Source organism: Mus pahari, chromosome 13 (genome assembly GCF_900095145.1).
Source record: "Mus pahari chromosome 13, PAHARI_EIJ_v1.1, whole genome shotgun sequence".
NCBI lineage: Eukaryota > Metazoa > Chordata > Mammalia > Rodentia > Muridae > Mus > Mus pahari.
The window spans coordinates 42,462,391-42,478,805 of record NC_034602.1 but is presented as its reverse complement, the minus strand read 5'-3'; the positions used below and the strand labels follow the sequence as shown (position 1 = coordinate 42,478,805).

The 16,415-nt window shown below is 39.7% G+C and overlaps 1 long non-coding RNA gene across 1 annotated transcript in view; it reads right to left on the bottom strand.

The window, feature by feature from the left end:
- LOC115065226 overlaps positions 1-16,415 on the bottom strand; it is a 44,700-nt gene that overhangs the window by 21,518 nt on the left and 6,767 nt on the right. The window contains exon 2 of the long non-coding RNA XR_003845020.1: positions 4,438-4,538. This is a non-coding gene — a long non-coding RNA (uncharacterized LOC115065226). The remainder of the gene's footprint in view (positions 1-4,437; positions 4,539-16,415) is intronic.

The window sequence follows — 16,415 nt, the reverse complement described above, 5'->3', positions numbered from 1 at the left end:
CATGACTGTATCTTTCCCCAAAGGCTGTTCAAAGATTCATACTTCTGTGCCTTCTCTCTAAAATGTTTAGTTTGCTGACACTCACCTCTTATGTCATTCCCTGAAAACTAAACTAATCTAAAATGAAAAGCCTTTCTCCTTCAGATGCTATTTAGACACCACAATCAATCATTTATTTAACTCTTGTATTGACACTCTTCCAGTATTCCCTAATAGTATGTTTATTGTGAAACATCGTCATTTCATATCATAGTTATATGCCTGCCTCTGCCCCTTAGATTTCACTCAAGTCATCTTTTTATTCACCTGTCTATAACCAAACTATAATCTCCGTAAAATATGCTTAATTGTATAAACTAATAATGATAATTCATCAATTTGAATAAGTAGCCATAATTTAATTTAATTACTCATCCTTTGCCAAGGAAACCAGGTCTCTAATTCAACATGGGAACAAACATTTTCTGTATCATTTTGTATTTTCTTCTCTCCAAACAAGAGAAAAGTCAATATTCAACAACAAGTCAACCAGGTCACAGCTTTAGTATGGCCGCATTTGGGCTTTATTGGAGCCATGGAGAGAACCCTGGGAGCAGCCTACGAAGATATTTAACCTAAAGAGCATAATGTCCATGTGAGGACTGCTCAGTTCTTCTGTCAGCAAGCCAGCTGAGTGGCAGAAATTTCTGTAAGCCAAAATTTGCCAAGTCCTAAGCCAGAGTCAAACCAAAGACTATATAGAGTAGTTGTCACTTACCCCTCCCTCTTCTTCACACAACACCAGACACAAAAAGCCAAGAAAAAAAATGCTGCAGTATTTCACCTTGTGGACGACCAGGAGTGCTCTAGTACACAGTTCCATTATCACTGGTGTGAGCCCCTAACCGCAACTACTCCCTAGCCCTCCCTGGATAATAATTTATGAGACGTATAAAGTAATGGGCTATCAAGAGAAAATGTTGCATTTTCTAAGTTCCCCAGTTATGCATCTGCATGACGGACTGCAATAACTCCAAGAAAGATTTTTGTCTTTAGAGTAAATAATGCACTTTTTCCCCAAGTCTCAAAGCCTATATTTAAATGATTATTCATAGGTGCTATGGGAAACTTAAAGCTTTAGCTTGGCAAATCCCAGTGTAAAATGGGTAATGTTTCATAAGCCTTGTTTATGTGTCACCTGCCCAGAAACTCATCATTGCCTCTTACATTATGCTCCTAATTCCCAAGCCAACCTCAGAAATCTATTTATCTCATTATGCACCTGAAGGGTATTTTGTGACACTGACTCCCATTTACAACATTGTTCCTTTGAGGAATTGTCCCCTAAATTCCCAGTCTAGTGGCATGTAGAAACATTTCTACTTACATTCAGTGGTGCATGGGAAAAATATGAAGCTGAGCACAAGAAGTAATCTTTTTATTTTTCAATATACATTCCAGAAATGACCTTCTCTAAATGACCATTGTTTATTAGGGGGTAAACAATTGTAGCCTGTACTATAGAAAGAGGTTTTCTGAATTTAAAGTGTCTCCTATGTTGACTGTTACCAAGATGAAACATAGGCTTGGTTGTAAGATTTGACATTGAACCTGAAGCTGACTGACCTCTTACCTTTATTTTCAATTCTTCTCATTACTTCCTTAAATGTATATCACTAGTATTCTGTGAATGCATGCATCATAGAAAGTATTTTCCGTCTTGAAGCAATTTAAAAGCAAATATATTTACAGGTTTGAAATATAAAAAAGTGTTTTTAAAAAATTAAAAGAAATACCTTTTTAATGGTAATTGAAATGATTTTTAAATCTCATTTATTTTATCAATTGGTTCTGCTTAAAAGTTTTCAGCCCAGTTCACTCTCACTTATCTATGCTGAGGAAGGAGGATCAGTGGCCTGGATAATCTAAAACAGCAGACAATTTTTAAAGCCTTTGTATTTGGCCCAGGCATACTTTACAATCAAGCTCTGATTATCTACATTAATGAAAGGAATAACAGACACCTTGAGAAAGATGCAACATAAAGACGGATCTGCTGAACTTGCTTCAGGCACCCCAAGGAAGGGGACCACAAGGAGTAATGAAAGAAGAACAACAGGGTCCCAGATCCTGCCGATAGAGACAATCTATCCATAATATAAGGACATAGTGACAATATCCATATGGCCACCCAGAATAATAGTAGTTATTGGTAGAAGCCTGAAGTTATTTTCAAACACCCCCGTGTCAAAAGGATTGGTGCCCATGTTACCCTAAATAGTATAAGAATAGATTATTAGGGAATATATCCTTAGGGTACAATGGGTAAAGGCACCTGCCACCAAGTTTGATGACTTATGTTACATACCTGAGATCTACATGTTAGAAAGAGAGAACTAACTCTTAGAAGTTGTCCTCTGACTTCCAAGGCATAAATGTGCACGAATACAGATGCACACACATGCACACACACATACACACAGAAAGAGACAGAGACAGAGACAGAGACAGAGAGATTCATGGATGCACGCACGTGCGCACATAGGCATGCCCACATGCACACCAAATAAATAAAATATAACTTTTTAAAAAGGAGTCAACTGATAGTTTGCAGATAAAAATGCTACTTTTGAGGGGTTTCTTAGTACCAGAACCAAGCTACCCCCATCACTACTAAGTTCCCAGTGACACTCTTGAAATAGCAACACAGAGGACAAACCAGAAAGTGGCTGTGTGACAGAGCAGAAAATCCAAAGCTTGAAAATGAGAACACCTGGATCTTTGTCCTCTGCATCTCTTTATTCATGCCAAAGTGAGGTGTGCATTCAAGCAAAGAGAACAGCATGTGCAAAGGTACGGAGGCATGAAGGTCATGAGATTAAAAAAATACACGGGCTGCATTTTGGTTAGAGATTAAAGTACCAATAGAGAATAAACAGAGTTGGGGGAGGAAGTAATGTGAGAAAAGATTACAAATTTTATCTGCTATTTAAGTTCAGATCCTATAGAAAATTAAAATATCAAAGTTTTCTAATGATTATCAAAATAGCTGGAACATATTTTGACTACCACTGTCCTAAACATCATGAACACATTTAATATTTACATTTACTGAGATAGGAAATCTTATGGTGCCCATTTTACAAACAAGGAAAAAGGGGCTTCCAAAGTTTAGATCTTACCCAAGATTCCACAACAGGTAAGTGATAGGGGTAAGGTACAAATATAATATGTACCCCATCAGGGCTCATGATAGTAGATGATAGATAAAAAGATGCTAGAATTGTAAGAGTGAGTGCTGGAGACAATATACTGAAGAGACCAGAGGAGGGTGAGAAAGAAGGAAGGAGACTAAGAAGAGACCATATACTTTAAAACTAATGGAAAAATAAAAATAATGAAGAAAGAGGGTGTATTAAAGAGGTATACATGATCCAGAAAAAAAAATGAGTTAATTAATGTGGGCATAAGAGGAAGTAATTTTGCATGCACTCCATGCTGCAGGCTCTGGAATCTATTGATGTTCTAATAAAGGTTGCAGCATCACATTGTCTTGCGTTTCTATGAACTTAACTGGACAACAAGCCCTGGAAGATGAGGAAGGCCAGGAAGGGACAAAACAACTGATACCTTCTCTCTTTCTATCAGTGCTGGAGTGCATCCATTCAAATAAGCAAATACAAGTCTCAACTGAAGGATTTATTGCTGACGAAAAATTCATGAGCAAACGTGGGCCAATATGTAGAACCCATACTTCACATAAATTGCAGAGATACCATGACTTCTTTCTTGTTTCTCAAGGTTAAATACATTGACTCTCATTTAGCTTTCTGTATAACATCCCTGCTACTATTATAAAAGATAAACAAGGAAATCAGGGCATGGGAAGAGTAAAAATGCAGAAAATACTGTATCTTATCCAGAAAAAAAATGTTATGGGTTATGAAGTTATTTATAAATATCTTAATAAAACTAAACCCATTGCTATACTGGAACAAAAACAAAACTGTGCATGCCTATACTTCTGTAAATGTTACAGAGTAACTGAAAATGTACACTCCAGATTTTAAGATCCTTGACTGGCAAATATTCAACTGAGTTTTTGCTACATGTTTTATAACGTTCTACACTTGTATGATTTGTAGAATATAATTTTTCCAGAAACATATATGATAAGCAAGCATTTAATTCAGATCCTTGTTAATACAAAAGAACACGCAAGCAGAAAGGTGGAGCTTTATCAGTAAATACCATATAACCAGTAGTTTTTACAATGGTTACTTTACAGCACTCCCTAGGAAGCCAACTAAGGAAGGAACAGGAAAACTCAGTATGTGAAGAGTCAATGCATTCAGACATAGAGGAGGTAAGGGATTATGACAAATGTAATGACCAGGTAACTGATCCCAGAAGCAAATCCAAAGATCAGTGGGCTCTTTCAGACATAGAAACTCTCACCTCCGAGTGGGTTTCCTCACACTGAGCATTTCGCCTTCGGATACTAGACTGTCTGAAGTTCCATTGATTCTGTATTTCCCCATCTTAGTTTCTTCAGGCTGCTGAAATAGACCACAGTCTGAGTGCCTTAAACGTCTGAGACCTGTGGAGGCTCAATGACCCAAGGTAGGGGAATGCTAGGGTGCTGAGGCAAGAGTGAATGGGTGGGTAGGGAAGTACCCTCATAGAGGAAGGGGAGTGGGGAGGGAATAGAGGAGCTGTGGACAGGAAACTGGGAAGGGGGATAACATTTGAGATGAAAATATATAAATTAACTAAGAAAAAGAAGAAAAAAAAGAAAAAGAAAAAAATTGTCTGAGACCTGTACTAGCTTAGTCAAACTAGAGTCAGGATTTCCTCCTGGTTCAAGGGTGGGATCTTCAGACTGTTCTCATACAGAATGGAAAAAAGTAGTCATGCTTCTAGATGTCTTTTATAACACGGGGAGCCCATCGATGAAAGACTCACACTGAGGATTCAAGTATCAAAGTACAAATTTAGTGGAGAGGCGGGATACATACTGTCTGCAGTTCTCTTCAACACCCCAAAAGCCTGGGCCTAGAGAATTCTCAGAATGTGGGTGCCCCAGTGCTCACAGGAGAATAAATGGCAATAAATAGAGGGAACTCATTCAGTTCATTAATTTTGAATAATACCTCATCCCTTATGAGGTGCTCCCATATGTTAATGCATGTTAATAAAGACTTATACATAAATGAATATTATATTAAGGTCTGTATTTATGTTAATAAAGATTTCAAGTTCAAAACAGAGTGGAATATACATATTTAATTTTTTCCCTCTCACACTCCATTGAAATGGCAGTAAATAAGAGATCCACAACTAAGCTTACATTAAAAAGGTCCCAATAACACATCACTTACTCAAGTAGCTCTAGAAAATAAAAATAAAATAGGACCAACTTGCCAGAAAACCTAAGACAAAGTGCCCACGTATAGAGTCTAGAGAAAGCCTGAGGAGAATGCCAAGCTTCCGCTTGACATCCTCTGAGGCAGGCATCGCAGGGGAAAGCACACGAGGCCTCCCATCCTGACAATTAATCGAGGGACCATCGATGTCACAGATGGCCAGCTGGCCTCATCTCCTCCATCAACAAGACAATGCTACCTTTTATTCCAAGTCCATGTTAAGAGATCCTTCATGAGAGTGACAAATGTGGCCAGGAAGGATTCTAACATACATAACGGGGCAGGAGAGAGAGAGAGAGAGAGAGAGAGAGAGAGAGAGAGAGAGACAGACAGACAGACAGACAGACAGACAGACAGACAGACAGAGTGAGACAGACAGACAGACAGACAGACAGACAGACAGACAGACAGAGACAGACAGACAGACAGAAAGAGACAGAAACAAAGACAGAGGGGACAGAGGGAGAGAGAGGGCACCACAGAGGTAAGCACAAACGTTTTAAACCTTTGCATCTGGGGATTCGTAATTGAAATCTTGGCTAGTTCTTCCATATAAACTTTCCAGTCTGTGAGGATTGACTGTGGATGCCTTCAACAGAACTCTGCCTTTGCAGGCATCCAAGATTTAGTTGATGATACCATTCTAGTTTAAAAGAAGTCTGAATACATCCTGCTACTAATCAGCATTAGCTCACCTTAGGATCTTCAGACACTGGATGAAAACAACCAATATGAAAGAGAAGAACAAAAAATAAGTGAAAATAGGAAAGCTAAGTATGTTAGGGTTCTCGTCCACAATCTCAGTATTCAGGAGGCTGAGCCTGAAGAGCCATGATCTCAAGGTGGCAAATCTCAAGCTAGCCTAAACTACACCACAAAACCCTGTCGCAAAATGAGTCTCAACCAAACCCAGACACTATTGCATATGCCAGCAAGATTTTGCTGACAGGACCATGACATAGCTGTTGGCCTCATATCTCTTGTGAGGCTGACAGGACCATGACATAGCTGTTGACCTCACATCTCTTGTGAGGCTATGCCAGTGCCTGCCAAACACAGAAGTGGATGCTCATAGTCAGCTATTGAATGGAACGCCGGGCCCCCAATGGAGGAGCTAGAGAAAGTACCCAAGGAGCTGAAGGGGTCTGCAACCCTATAGGAGGAACAACAATATGAACTAACCAGTACCCCCNGAGCTCNTGNCTCTAGCNNCATATNTAGCAGAAGATGGCCTAATCAGCCATCAGTGGGAGGAGGGGCCCCTTGGTCTTGGGAAGATTATATGCCCCAATACACGGGAGTACCAGGGCCAGGAAGCAGGAGTGGGTGGGTTGGAGAGTAGGCCAGGGGAGGGTATAGGGGACTTTTGGAATAGCATTTGAAATGTAAATGAAGAAAATATCTAATAAAAAAAACTGTTTAAAAAGAGTCTCAAAAATGATTTTATATATATATATATATATATATATATATATATATATATATATATACCTTTTACTGCTTTTTTAGGCTTTTGTTGTTGTTGTTTCTTCTCTTTTCTATTTATATCATGCTTCTCTGTTTTGTTCTCTTATATTTTATCTTTTGCAAATAGACAATTATAGCTGCATATATGTCTGGACTATAACCTGATGCTATGACGTGAGACTATTTCATCGGTGAGCCAGTTATTTTAAATACATACATTTTTAACACAAGAACTTTGAAATGCATATTCTTGGCAGTTTTGAAAGGTACAACTCTCAGCTTTCAAATACATTTTGCCATGCTATATGTAAAAATATATTATTCCTGCTGAAGTACATCTTCATGATAGTGACCATCATCACCACCCTCCCCTTATCGCTAACCTCTGCAGCCACTATTCCTCTCCCTTAACGGTTCTGTTGTTTTAGATCATGGTGAGGCCATGCAGCATCCTTTTCCCACACCCATCCTTTTTAACTGAGTATATTGTTGTCCACTTCTACCCATGCTGACAGCGCTTTTTTTTTTTCCATTTGAAGGCTGCATGGTATTTCATTGTGTGCAGATGCCACATTTTCCTAGCCATAAATGCCACTACATCCCTAATTCAGCTAAAGGACATTCGTGTGGAAGAAAAGGTTAAGGAAGTAATCCAGAAAAGAAGCAGAAAATGTAGTCAGAAAATATAAGAAACAGTCTCCGTTGTTCTTAGAATGAACTAAAAGCAGAGGGTAGGAAGAGCAGTGGGCATCATGTTACATCAGATTAGCAAATTTACCTGTGAGACATGAGGCTCAAAGAATCTAGCAATTCAGTGATGCACAGTCAATAAGTAAAGCCTGCTAGCCTCCTGGAAAGTTGGTGACTCTCCTGAACCTAAGGGTGAATATCCACCGCCATTGTAAGCAGAGACCCAGTGGCTTTTTTTTTTTTTTTTCTGGTTAGTGTCTCCTAATCTACTCTTTGCATCTGGCATCTGGTTGGTGAGTTGCATCAGCTGATGAGCTGGTCCTCCCTGCACCTACTTATTTTTCCATTGTCAATCTCGTGGTGTGGTAGAAAAACGAAGGTTAAGTTGAGATTTTTGTGGCTTTCAAGTTTAAGAATAGGAGAATGAAATTATGTCACTTCGTGAATCTGAAACATGACTGACACGCTCAGGTTTTAAACGCTCGCTCCCCAGTGACTCATCATTTGTTCTTTTCTTAAAGGCTGTGGAATATTTAGAAGGTGGGGCTTGGCTGGTAGAATTACAGTCACTAGTGATCAGCCATTGGGAGTAACACATGCCCATGGTCCCCGTCCATTTCTCTCTGCTACCTGGCTAGCATCCATGAGAATCTATCTCCACTGTAACTGGAGCTACAGTGCTTTCTCCACCAGCACAGACAGGCATATCTCTGAAACCATGATCCAAAAGAAAGCTTTCCCAACTTCGGCTGCCTGTGTCAGGCATTTTGTTACAGAAAAGTGAAAGTCGATATGGCAGACTATGCTAGATTTCAAGTGAAAATTCTTCTCTTCTTCTTTTGACTGATCTAAGAGGTAAATACCCGGAATTTGTTTCCCTTTTTCTTTCTTGGGTGATCTGAACAAAGAACAGATCTATCTAGATTGCTCCAGACAGAAAGACCACAAGGGTGGCCAACTTGCCTAACCCCCATCAGAATATTTAATCCAAACTAATAGACAGTGAGGAGCAAGAGAAATAGTTGAATTTGGTTGAGCAGAAACAGCTATGAGAAAGCAGAGTCGGCTCTGGCATTTACAACGGGCAAGTGAAATGTGCCTCTTGTGTGGACTCAACTGAGTTTTTAAAAGGAGGGGAAAAGAAACAGTCAGTATAGAACTGTTGTAAACATGGCCTAAATCCTACTCCTATAACTGCCCAACTCGTTCACTAGCTTTTTAAATGTAAACATAACTTCAAATCTCTTGACTGGAGAATTCTGTCTTTGATAAACCAGACCAAATGTTGTCAAAGATCAACTGCCTGTTTCTGCAACAATGAAGCCAGAGTCACCGTTAAATCAAAAGTAAGTACAGTCTGGACACCAGGCAGTATGGAAGGCTCACAGTGACGTTAATAAACCAGGGTCCTTTGCCTCCTTTAGAACCACAAACCCCAGACCCATTAGGAGGCTGTAATGGAGCAGTTTGGACTCTGCTCAGGACTTGTGGGGTTTTACAGATCAGGTTTACTCCTTAAGAGCCTTCTCCAAATTGACCCGCAGTTACAAGCTTCTAAGAGCCATAGGCTCAGGTTCTCAATGTCATTTTCATCATTCCTTTGTGGCATGCAGAGGAAATGAACACTGAGCTGCCTGCCTCCCAGTTTTGTTCCTCACCTGCCATCTAGCCCAAAAGAGCACGCAGAGTCAGCTTCCTGAAGAGTTAAAAATCTTAGTGAGTTTTCTATGCATAAAGTGATGGCCAGCCTCCCTTGCTTCTGTATGTAAAATGATTGTCTGTATTTCCCTCCCTGTCTCTTTACGCCAACAAATACATTTTATAGGTCGTTCAATGTTCTTTACAACTCACCTAAAATGCATAATTTCCCTCCTGCTTATACCACTTATTTATTATTTATTTATGAGATTTATATTGTACCTTCCTCCAAGAGGCTCAAGGCACTGCACAGCAAACCATTATATAATAAACATTAAACTCTTCTTCAGAACCATAAACAGTGAAGTGGCCAGAAGAGAAACAGAAGGGATAAGAGGCACAGGAGAAAGGCCATGGTTCTAGTGAAATACATAACCAAGTCAGGATATAGTGAGAAGGATGGTCAGAAGGCCAGGCCCTGAGATTCTCCATTGGCCCCACTTGCAAAGATGCTGACACTGCCCTCTGTTCCACATCAAAGCTATATAATATTTCAATTCTGAATGTAGGAATCCCACAGTGCTCCCAAGAGAATGAAAAGGAATACACATACACAGAAAAGCATGCTTTGAAAATTGGTGAAAAGACATACATGATGGTGCTTCACAACGAAGTCACTGAATTGCTACATTGTTTTTCCAAATATCATTCCCATTCAGCTCTCCTTTTTGCTCAATGGCTGTGACTTTCTGTTTTTAATATTTATTTATTTATTATATGTAAGTACACTGTAGCTGTTTTCAGACACCCCAGAAGAAGGCATCGGATCTCATTACAGATGGTTGTGAGCCACCATGTGGTTGCTGGGATTTGAACTCAGGACCTTCAGAAGAACAGTCAGTGCTCTTCAGTGCTTGAGCCATCTCTCCAGCCCCAGCCTTGGCTGTGATTTTCAAAGGTCCCCTAGACTGAAGTATAACCCCAATTCAAAGGTTTTCCAAATAAAAAAAAATGACAAGCTGACCTCAACTTTTAAACACAGGCCATGTTGATCTGACTTAGCCACATTTGGACTTCCTGCGTCTGTAAATGAAATGGTGGTGGATGAGAAGGTGAAATACCCTTTCACAGCCCCTGCTCAAAGAAATAGTGGAGAACAAGAAAGGAGTGGGTAAGGAGCTGAAGCGAGCTGCAACCCTATAGGTGGAACAACAATATGAACTAACCAGCACCCCCAGAGCTCATGTCTCTAGCTGCATATGTAGCAGAAGATGGCCTAGTTGGTGGTCATTGGGAAGAGAGGCCCCTTGGTCTTGCAAACTTTATATGCCCCAGTACAGGGGAATACCAGGGCCAAGAAGGGGGAGTGGGTGGGTAGGGGAGCAGGGGGGAGGGTATAGGGGACTTTGGGGATAGCATTTAAAGTTTAAATGAAGTAGATACCTAATAAAAATTGGAAAAAAAAAGAAAGGAGTGGGTAATGTGTAACTTATGGTCTAAGCAAGATCTGAGCATCTGCCTAAATAAAGCAGATGATATTGCTCTGCTCCCAAGTACAAGCTGCGGTGACATAGCCCAAAGAGAAAATAAAACGATAGTGTTGGTGCTAATAGGAGCATTTGTGGTAATGTTACTGAGCACCATGAACCAGGCATTCTAGTGCTCTAATGACATAAGGTTACCCAGACCACATCTATAGAGTGAACATGGCTACTTCATGGTCTATGAGGAAGGAAGCTGAGAAATGCATATTTAATCTGCCATTGCTAAGAAGTGTTTAAAGTAAAACTCAACTCCAGCACTTCTAAGGTAGAGCAAGCAAGCACAGAGAAGTCATTCGGTGAGTTGATAAGGGTAACTGGCTGAGGATTGAACACAGGACATTGGTCAAGGTCCCCAGTCTAGAAGCTACTGATGGAGAGTTAACCCACAACAGCCAGATAGAGGCCACAAAAAAGACTAACATAAGGCAGATCTGAGCCTAATGCAGAACAGAATGGGAAAGACTACCTCCAGACAGACAAGAGGACAGGATAGTCTGGCTAAGGTAGCCCCTGGTTCTCAATGGAACTGTATGTTGGTGATTGAGAGCCACTGTACACTTAAAGAGCTAATTGTGTACTTATACCAAGTTATCTATAAAGTTCTATAGTGGGTGATCCTCAGTAATCCTTCTATCCCTATCCCTAAATACGATTATACCTAGGTGACATATTAGCACAGAATACTTACAATATTTTGACTGTTCTGTAATATATGCTATAATTATCCCCCTTTCTACAAAGTGCAGAATGTTAATAGAATGTGCTCTGAAACTGTTCATATACATAGAAAATTGTAACCAACCATATTTAATATGTAAATAGATGCAAACTCTCTAAGGAAGGAGTGTGTACTTATGGCGACTACCTGAGGCTTGGACGATCATAGCAGTCAAGAACTTAGTCATTCAGAAGCTGTTAACTACTCAGACATGCCCAAATTAGGGAAATGTTGAGTGTTACTAGGCTATTTCTGTATATTGCTTCCTTTTTCTGTCTTTAAATACTGACTATCCACAACACTAAGTGGAGTTTTTGAATCTTAACTGGATCGGTGAATGACCCAATTTGTAAATCACTTATTTGCTCAAATAAACTCTGCTAAAATTGATTTGTCTAAAGTTTCCCTCTTAACAGCTCATCATGAGAGGTGAGGTCTGAAGCACATAAGCAGGAAGCCTAGGAACACCAAACACAGTTTTGAAGGACCCACCTGACCCATTGATATTTGCAGCATTTGGGGTCCTAAGTGAGTTCTCTATCAAATTTGAGCTCTATAGACTTGTGTTTCAAGATCTTTCACCTTATTTAAACACTTTTTTACTAGACAGAGGCTAGGGAAGGATTAAATAAAAACAACTCAGTTAAACCTTACTAAATTCCTCAAGAGTCTTTTGGGGCTGGAGAAACCACTTAGTCAATACTGGCTTCTCTTCCCAAGGACTTGGGTTCAGTTCCCAGCACCCACATGGCAGCTCATAATTGCTTTGTAACTCCAGTTCCAGGGATCTGATGCCCTCTTTTAACCTCCATGGACACAAAGGACACATGGTATGTTGATAAATAAACAGGACAAATATCCATACACATAAAATAACCAAAAAATTTAAAGAAGGTATTTTTGGAATAAACAAGTTTTAGTCTGTATTTTTAGGAGTTCTCTAAGTGAACTTTAGCTATATTGCCAAGGTAACTACAAAAGTAGATAACTTTTTTAATAAGATAATTTTGTAGTGACTCTGAATCTTAACTGCCAACATGCCCCAAACACCAAGACCAGATGGACTTTTATACTGCTGGACTATCTTTATTGCCTAAACTTTAAATTGGTTGAGTTTGATAAGTTTTTTCATAAGTATTCTCGTTAAGGAGAATACTCCTTAATTCCTTATCACTATTTTGTAATGGCTACAGTCATGCTCTTCCCAATAGGTTATATGCACACAAAGAGTCTCAAATAGGTGCCTTCCCTGCCAGAAAAGAGCTTGCCACCAGGGAGTGCTTTGACCCTGGGACTCAGGTGAGATTGCCATTTTCTCTCTCTAAGGCAGGTCTACTCAGGAGAGAAGAGGCCTCAGAAGCAGCAGAGCAGCTGGGACAGGGTCCTACGGGCCTACATCTGCAGCCAGGAGGTGGAGCTGATCCTCAGTCCTCTGTGTACCTTCTGTGCCAGAGGAGAGCTTGCCCCCAGGGAGTGCTCTGACCCCAGAACTCAGAGGAGATCAACATTTCCTCTCTAAGGCAGGTCCACTCAGGAGTGCACAAGCTGCAGAAGCAGCAAAGCAGCTGGGACAGGGTCCTACAGGCCTCCATCTGCAACAGGAGGTGGGGCTCTTCCTCAGCCCTCTGTGCACTGGTCTTACCAAGAAAGAGCTGGTCTCCCAGGAGTGCTGACACAAGCTTACAGACTCACAGGAAGAACAAGCTCCAGCCAGAGACAACAAGAACATCTAACACCAGAGATTACCAGATGGTGAAAGGCAAACACAAGAATCTTACCAATAGAAATCAAGGCTATGAGCGTTCACTTCTGTGTTTGTCAGGTACTGGCATAGCCTCACATAGCAGCTATATCAGGGTCCCTTCAGCGGAATCTTTCTGGCATGTGCAATAGTGTCTGGGTTTGGTGGCTGATGATGGGATGGATCCTCGGGTGGGGTAGTCTCTGGACTACCTTTCATCTTAGCTCAAAACTTTGTCTCTGATACTCATTTTATGGGTATTTTGTTCCCTGTTCTAAGGAGAAATGAAGTATCCACATGTTGAAGTGGATGCTCACAGTCAGCTATTGGATGGAACACAGGGCCTCCAATGGAGGAGCTAGAGAAAGTACCCAAGGAGCTGAAGGGGTCTGCAACCCTATAGGTAGAACAACAATATGAACTAACCAGTACCCCCAGAGCTCGTGTCACTAGCTGTATATGTAGCAGAAGATGGTGTATTCAGCGATCATTGGGAAGAGAGGCCCCTTGGTCTTGCAAACTTTATATGCCCCATAGAGGGGAATGCCAGGGCCAAGAAGTGGGAGTGAGTGGGCATGGGAGCAGGGTGGGGGGAACGTATAGGGGACATTCGGGATAGCATTTGAAATGTAAATGAAGAAAATATCTAATAAAATAAAATAAAAAAAGAAATCAAGACTACTTGAAATCATCAGAACCCAGTACTCCCATAACAGTGAGTCCTGAACACCCCAACACACTGGAAATGCAATATTCAAATTTGACATCATATCTTATGATGCTGGTAGAGGATTTTAAGAAGGACATTAATAAACCCCTTAAAGAAATATAGGAGAACACAGCTAAACATGTAGAAGCCCTTAAGGAGGAAACACAAAAATCCCTTAAAGAATTACAGAACACAGGTAAACAGCTAGAAGCCCTTGAGGAGGAAACACAAAAAAAATCCCTTCAAGAATTAGAGGAAAACACAACCAAATAGTTGAATGAATAGAACAAAACCATTCAGGATGTAATAATGGAAGTAGAAACAATAAAGAAAATACAAAGTGAGACAACTCTGGAAATAGAAATCCTAGGAAAGAAATCAGGAGCCATAGATGCAAGCATCACCAACAGAATACAAGAGATGGAAGAGAGAATCTCGGGTGCAAAAGATTACATAGAAAATATGGACATAACAATAAAAGAAAATGAAAAATGCAAAAAGATCCCAACTCAAAACATCCAGAAAACTTCCCTAACCTAAAGAAAAAGATGCCCATGAACATACAAGAAGCCTACAGAACTCCAAATAGACTGGACCATAAAGGAAATTCCTCCCAACACATAATAATCAAAACACCAAATGCACTAAACAAAGATAGAATATTAAAATCAGTAGGGGGAAAAGGTGAAGTAACATATAAAGGGAGACCTATTAAAATTACACCAGACTTCTCATCAGAGACTGTGAAAGCCTGGAGAGATGTCATACATGCCCTAAGAGGACACAAATGCCAGCCCAGGCTACTATACCCAGCAAAACAATCAATTACCATAAGTGGATAAACCAAAGTATTCCAAGACAAAACTAAATTTATACAATGTCTTTCCATGAATCCAGCCCTTCAAAGGATAATAAAGGGAAAACTCCAACACAAGGAGGGAAACTATGCCCTAGAAATAGCAAGTAAGTAATATTTCAACAAACCTAAAAGAAGATAGCCACATGAACAGAATCCCAACTCTAACAACAAAAATAACAGGAAGCAACAATTAGTTTTCCTTAATATCTCTTAATATCAATAGACTCAATCCCCCAATGAAGAGACATAGACTAAGAGACTGGCTACATAAACAGGATCCATCATTTTGCTACATACAGGAAACCTACCTCAGGGACAAAACAGACATAACCTCAGAGTAAAATGCTGGAAAATAATTTTACAAGAATATGGTCCCAAGAAACAAGCTGGAGTAGCCATTCTAATACTAAACAAAATCCACTTTCAACCTAAAGATATCAAAAAAGACAAGGAGGAACACTTCAGACTCAGCAAACGTAAAATCTACCAAGATGAACTCTCAATTCTAAAAATATATGCTCCAAATGCAAGGGCATTCACATTCATTGAAGAAAGTTTAGTAAAGCTCAAAGCACACATAATAGTGGGAGATTTCAACACCTCACTCCCATCAGTGGATAGATCCTGGAAATAGAAACTAAACAGAGACACAGTAAAACTAAGAGAAGTTATGAAACAAATAGATTTAACAGATATCTATAGAATATTTTATCCTAAAACAAAAGGATATACCTTCTTCTGAGCACCTCATGGTACCTTCTCCAAAAATGACAATATAATCAGTCACAAAACAGGTCTCAACAGCTACAAAAATATTGAAATAACCCCATGAATCCTATCAGATCCCCACAGACTAAGGCTGATCTTCAATAACAACATAATACAAAGCACATATACATGTGGAAGCTGAACAACACTCTACTCAATGATAACTTGATCAAGGAAGAAAAAATAGAAATTAAAAACTTTTTATAGTTTAATGACAATAAAGCCACAACATACCCAAACTTATGGTACATAGTGAAAGCAATCTTAAGAGAAAAACTCATAGCTCTGAGTGCCTCCAAAAAGGAACTGGAGAGAGCATACACTAGCAGCTTAACAGCACACCTAAAAACTCTAAAACAAAAGGAAGCAAATTCACATGAGAGGAGTAGAGGGAAGGAAATAATCAAACTCGGGACTGAAATCAGCCAAACCAGGAGTTGGTTCTTTGAGAAAATCAACAAGACTGATAAACTTATAGCCAGACTAATTAGAGGGCACAGGGATAGTATCCCAATTAACAAAATCAGAAATGAAAAGGGAGACATAACAACAGAATCTGATGAAATCCAAAAAAAAAACAAAAAATCATTAGATCCTACTACAAAAGCCTAAACTCAACAAAACTGGAAAACCTGGGTGAAATGGACAATTTTCAATTTTTCAACAGAAAACCAATGGCTTGTGCTGTAAAATCAAGAATTGACAAATGCGACCTCATAAAATTGCAAAGGTTCTGTAAGGCAAAAGACACTGTCAACAAGACAAAAAGGCCACCAACAAATTGGGAAAGGATTTTTACCAACCCTAAATCTGATAGAGGACTAATATCCAATTTATACAAAGAGCTCAAGAAGCTGGACTCCAGAAATTCAAAAA